Source organism: Oryctolagus cuniculus, chromosome X (genome assembly GCF_051225735.1).
Source record: "Oryctolagus cuniculus isolate XC-2025 breed Fujian yellow rabbit chromosome X, ASM5122573v1, whole genome shotgun sequence".
Classification (NCBI taxonomy): Eukaryota; Metazoa; Chordata; class Mammalia; order Lagomorpha; family Leporidae; genus Oryctolagus; species Oryctolagus cuniculus.
The window spans coordinates 35,651,412-35,657,477 of NC_142888.1; the positions used below are offsets into that span (position 1 = coordinate 35,651,412).

Here is a 6,066-nt window from a genome sequence, read left to right on the forward strand (position 1 = left end):
TCTCTCTCTCTCTCCCTCTCCCTCTCCCTCTCCCTCTCCCTCTCCCTCTCCCTCTCCCTCTCCATAGCTCCATCTCTCTCTTATCCCGTCTCTCTCAAATAAAACAAACAAACTTTTTTTTTTTTTAAAAAGAAAATACAAAAACTTTCTAGTTTGTTAGAAGTTCATCATAAAATTTTGTAGGCAAACAGAAAATATCATTCTGGTTTGATATGGTATGGAGAGTTGTGAGGGTTAACTGGGATAGCATAGTCTGGGTCCCCCAAAAGCTCAAAGGAAAATAGGACTAGGGTAACTAGAAGTAATGATAAGGAAAGAGGACCTAGAGTAGCTTTGATTGTATTCTAAGGGTGAAATGGAATGTGGTCTGAATCAGAGTAGAGTCCTGATAGGTTGTTAGATCCTGTGTCATGGAGAAACAGACAGTGAATAACCAGGACTTGACTGATGAATAGTAAGATAAGCGAGAACGGGAAAAGTGACATGAAAGGTGGGTTTGCCAGCTGAAGAACCTCCTCATATTTATTCTACCAGCTAAGTACCAATATACGGACTAGATGATAATTTGTGATTACTCTTGCTACTTAGAAGGACATTTGTCCGCATCGTAAAATGTAGCCTATGAATGCTGTAGCTAAAATTTCAAATGATAAAACAAGCTTGATATTTCACATTTCTAGAAAGACATGTGAATTACAGTATAGGTATCGGATGTGTATAAATGGACAAAAATATGGATGCTCAGTTAGCATTTAAATATCAGATAGTTCAGCGGTAATTTATGTCTCAGCATACATGGGTGACAGAGGAAATGTAGTTATTTTTATCTGACATACAGTTAGGAAAAGTCCTATAATGATGTGTTGTACAAGAAAGCTTCCTGCTATAGAACTAAAATTTCATCATGCTGAAATAGTTGATGTGACTGGTAGGTCAATGACTTGATTAGGACTGGCCCACTTCAACTAGTCTCCACATCTGAAGGACAACTGAACTGTGTCCTCAATTACACTTTCCCCAAAAAAGTCACAGAAACACGGCAGTGCTATCCCCTCACATGTACAAGTTTCACTCCAACCCAGTGGCAGGGGACAATGCAAAGAGTCATAGAGGTCACCATAGAATTCTGGCTAGCAGACAATCCAAGCACGAGTACACCAGCAGTGTGTAGAAACGTTGTCCAGAACACCTGCAATAAAAAAACACAGCCACACTATGGATGGCAGTCCTTGCCTGGAAAAATCTGAATGGCTGTCAAAAGTTGATTGAGTAGATAAGTGGCATTATGTTCACATCACAGAAGTGGATACAGCAATGAAGCAGCAGACATGCCTGCAGGCAACCACAGCGGCAGGTCTGGAAAGCACACAGAGCTCAGCAAACGAAGCCAAGCATGAACGTGTCCATGACCCATAATCCTGTTGCTGTAAGGTTTAAAGAACAGGAAAGTAACTATAGTGACACTGGTCTCAACAGAGGGTGACTTCCAGGGGACATGACGAGACTGGGGCATGTGATGCTTTTCTGGGTGCCAGTAGTTTTCTCTGCCTTGGTCACGGTGCTGATAAAATGCAGCTCTTTGCTTTCCAAGGTTCACTTTGGAAACGATGACCAACTTCTTGCCCCTTTTCACGTGTGTATCCTTCCATTTGCATGTCGTATTCCATAAAAGAAAACATCACACAGCTAGAGAAAACGAAAGAAACAGAAGAAGAACGGGGGGAAATCACACTTCAGATGCAGAGTGCCTCATTGCAGCTCTGAAAACCTGCACTGCTACAGAAACATGATTTTTCCTGACTCCTTTGTCTGTACAATATGAGTGACACAAAGGCTGTTTGGGGTCTTCATTTACCCTTCTGCCAAGACTATTTACCGTTTGCTGTAGAAACACTAGTTTATCAGATTCAGCGTTGCAGTTGCAGACCCTGCTGTGGGCCGTACGCACGGTGTGGCGTGTGAAATCCGAGATATTTGGTGCCATGAGTTTCCAGTAAGGCATTGCAGAAGTGTGGTGGTAGAAGAAGGTGCTAACGTAATTCTGTCAGTCGCAGACAGGTTAAGTAGACAAGAGCTGAGAACGATGCAGGAGAGTTTCTCAGAGAAGGACTGGAGAGTTGAGATGTTGTCAGCATTTCAGATGGCAAGGAGTTTCTTCTTTCGCCTACTGATATGATGAAATATTAAACCATGAAAATATTCCCTAATACTACAAGAACACCCCCTGACTTGGAGAACCACGAAAACGCAGCAGACCTTCTATATGCCCTTGGAAATTGCGCATTCAAACTTAATGGGGAAAAGATCCATGTGTTTGCGCACATTTCGCATGTGTGAGAGTGTGTGCACGTTTGTCCATGTGTGGGTCCCAGCATGTGTGTGCTTGTCAGTTTCACACAGATGCTATCTTTTCCAGGCCCGAGGCTCGAGGTTTAGGATTCTTCCCCTCAAAAAACACCCAATGTTTCTGCCTTTCCCCCAGCGTCTATGTACATTTAATGAGCCTCGAGGATCTGTGACTTCTCAAAAGAACTGGATTCTTACATTCACCTCTGCTCGTACTATTCTCTGTGCAGTTTCTTCCCCGGCCTAGCTGAAATATAGACGCCGTTGCATATAAATCATGGCTACTCACAACGGTGCTGTCTGGCACAGGCAGAGAATCTCTGGGAAACAGCAGAGAGACTGTCCCAGGTGCAACACTCCCTTACTAAAACGTGTGTCTCACAGCCGTTTTGACCCTTAGTGCCTTCATCTGTGAAATGGGAATACTGACCCGTGTCTTTCTACCCTCCACCCCTCGCCAAGAGGCAGCAGAGAGCAACTGTCACATTGTCCTTCCTTCCAATTAGTAGACAAACATACCGAGATCATGAATAGCACTAACACATTGATTAACAGAAACAACTGGCATCAAGAAGAGGTAGTATTTGTTCCTACTTGCATACATTTGGAGGCGATTACTTAATCATGAGATTATACTTAGAATTTCTTTGTGTGTATCTACGTAAAAGTTCTAGACAATTTCTGCATGAAAGGATCACTCGCTTATTATTGAATTTCCCAAACCATGTACACACATATAAATACACACATGACTTTAAAACTCATATGGGTGCTGGCTGGAGACCTGGGTGCTCCCCTTCCGACCCAGCTCCCTGCTAATGTGTCTGGGAAAGCAGCAGAGGATGGCCCAAGTCCTTGGGACCCTGCATCCGCTTGGGTGACCCATATGAACCTCCTGACTACTGGTTTCGGATTGGCCCAGCTCTGGCCTTTGTGGCCATTTGGGCAGTGACCAGTGGGTAGACGACCTCTGTGTGTGTGTGTGTGTGTGTGTGTGTGTACCTCTCTCTATAACTCTGTCTTTCAAATAAATAAAATAAATCATTTTAAAAACGATAACACTAGCAATACATAAAAAATGAAATCTCTTGACTCGGAACCCCGCCACACACACACACACACACACACACACAGACACACACACAGGCATGCCTCTGGCTGCCTTGCTGAGGCACACACTTTCATCTGTTAGCTGATTCTCCTGGCACTCAGTATGATATTCGGGGCACATAGGCTTATGTTGACAAAGGACTGTTTCAGAAACAGTCACGAGTGCTACTTCTGGGTCCAACGAACATGCAAAGAACCACAATGTCTTCAATCGTACCCTTCCTACAAGCAACAGCTGGAGAAACTGCATCAGCGCAAGTTTTGAACTTCAGAGCCCTGAACTGCCAAGGAAAACCAGCACCTTGGAATTCTGAGAGACAGCGAGATCCAGAGAGTGCCAGCTGGGCTCTGCATACCTGCATCAAAAGTCTCTGCAGTGATGAGCTGGTAGGAGGAGTTCTCGGTCAGTCGAATGCCTTGCTTCAGGCTGAGTGTGGCCCAGCGTGTACTGAGTATACCGTGGGCCCTGCACTCTGAGGGGGCGTGCACGTATTCACAGGTTTCATCTGCAGAATTGAGTTATCGTTGCAAAGGTCTGAGCAGGACGACCTGCTTTTGTGGCAGTGAGGAAAGAAGAGTGATCATTGTCACACAATAAAGGTTTTGGCAGGAAACAGAGAATATCAGAGGGTCTCTGTGTTTGCTGAAGAGACGTCTCTATTTATGCAGTTTTAATTTTTATGTATTTTATTCCAAAGGCAGAGATAGAGCAATCTTCCATCAGCTAGTTTACGCCCTAAACCTCCACCACAGTCAGGGTGGGCCTCTGAAGCTAGGAGCCAGGAACTCAATGTGGCATTCCCACGTGGGTTATTGAGACCCGAGACCTCAGTCGGGCACGTGGAATCTAGCGAGAAGCCGGAATTTGCAGTGGAGCTGAGGCTTGAACCTGGACAGGCTGAATGGGATCTGGAAACCTGCCAGCAGAGAGAGACATCGCCATGTTGACTGAGGGTTCCACCCTCGACGTCAGGAAAAGCTGCTGCCTGTGGGCTGTGACGAGTAACACAACTGGACTTGAGCCCAGGATCTTGCCCACGCCGTGCTCTCGAGCGCTGGCTGGCCTGCCAGGCCCAGCACACACTGTCACCGTGAGTAGTAATTCTGCCAGTATCCGCGCGCACTGGGCAGGGGACAGGGATCCGCAGTGAACAAGAGTCTGGAGGAATCATGAGAAGTGCTCAGGCAAGGGAGAGAAAGCCAAGAAGGAAGGGACGGAGATCCACTAGCGCTGCAATTGACCGCGGTAAATGAAACGGCAAAGCACAGGGAAAAGTCCCAACTTGCCAACAAAGGAGTTTCTGAAAAGCAGGAGTGGGTGTGCAGCTTGTGAGCAGGCAAGACTTCCTTGCAAGGAAAATCACCAGGGAAGAGGGTGCTGGCCAGAGACCACCCCGCAGGAAGACGGCCAGCAGGTGGCGCGGGAAGTAGGGGCGGAATTTCTTGGGGTGGCTTGTGGGGTGGGAGCGGGATGCATACCCCCAAGACCCGCGGATCCGCGCGACTTCGGCCCCCGCCCCTGCGCTCTGAGAGCTGGACCCGGGCGCGCAGTGGGAGCGCCGGGAGGCGTTCCGCAAGCTGCGGGGCTCAGCTGCGAGGCCGCCGCCAAGTACCTGCTTGCCAAGTTCCCGGGCCTGGTGTCAAACATCGGGGGCTGCCAGGGCGGCGGCGTGCGCTTGGCGGCCTGGGCGCCCGCAGACCTGAGCGTGCTGGAGTGCGGCTGCCGGCCGTGCAAGAAGCAGCAGCACCGCCACATCCTCTGCCCGCCGCGCGCTTCCCGCTGCCGCGGGGCGCCAAGTGCTGGGTCACCTACGCGGGCGGCGAGCACCCGGCGCTGCGCTGCTTCTGCAGCAGGTGCGGCGTGCAGAGCTCCCACGCCTCCGTCCCCGACCCGACCCGCGGCTGTACGACGTCGCCCCGCACTGCCAGGACGCGGGCACCGTGCGCAGCGTGGTCGTCCTGCGGACGGAAGGCGGCGCCAGGCTGGAGGAGGCGGCTGAGGAGCTGCAGAGCCCCAGAGCGCGTCCCCGCAGGGAGCCCTGCCTGTGCCCCCATCCGGAACAATGACCGCGCCCCACAGGAGCTGGGGCGCCCCTCCAGGAAGCACACCTGCCCCGCAGCCCACGGTCTGTAAGTGTGCGCGGTAACTCTGCAGATACAAGATTCTCTCTTTCTCTCTCTCTCTCTCTCTCTCTCTCTCTCTCTCTCACACACACACACACACCCCATCTAAAACCAAAGGTCCCCGGGAAAGTGGTCCCTAGGTCGCAGCTGCAGGTACACTTCTCTGTGCACCAGGATCGCCTTGTGGTCCACGAAGCGAGTGCTGTGTCTGCAGTCGGATGTATTCTTTCATACTCCTCTGTTCTCACAAGTGCTTGCAGACCCTTGCCACGCACAGCATGTGTTTGTCCTGCTCCCAGTGCGGCTGTGTGGCACCCTCGCGCGGTGCTCACGGCCACTGCCCCCAGTTGCATAAACATTGGCATTGTCGCCTGTGCACCGATTAGGGCAAGACATCTGGGGGGCCCTCCCAATCGTCACCACCTAGAGATCCACTCTGGCTTCAGGCTGCCTGGTCCAAATTCGTGGTCATTGCATTACTCCGAC

At 50.0% G+C, this 6,066-nt stretch overlaps 1 pseudogene; it reads left to right on the forward strand.

Moving 5' to 3' along the window:
* Nucleotides 1-4,397: 4,397 nt before the first annotated feature.
* Nucleotides 4,398-5,578, forward strand: LOC138847533 (centromere protein V-like protein 3; annotated as a pseudogene).
* The last annotated feature ends 488 nt before the right edge of the window (nucleotides 5,579-6,066 follow it).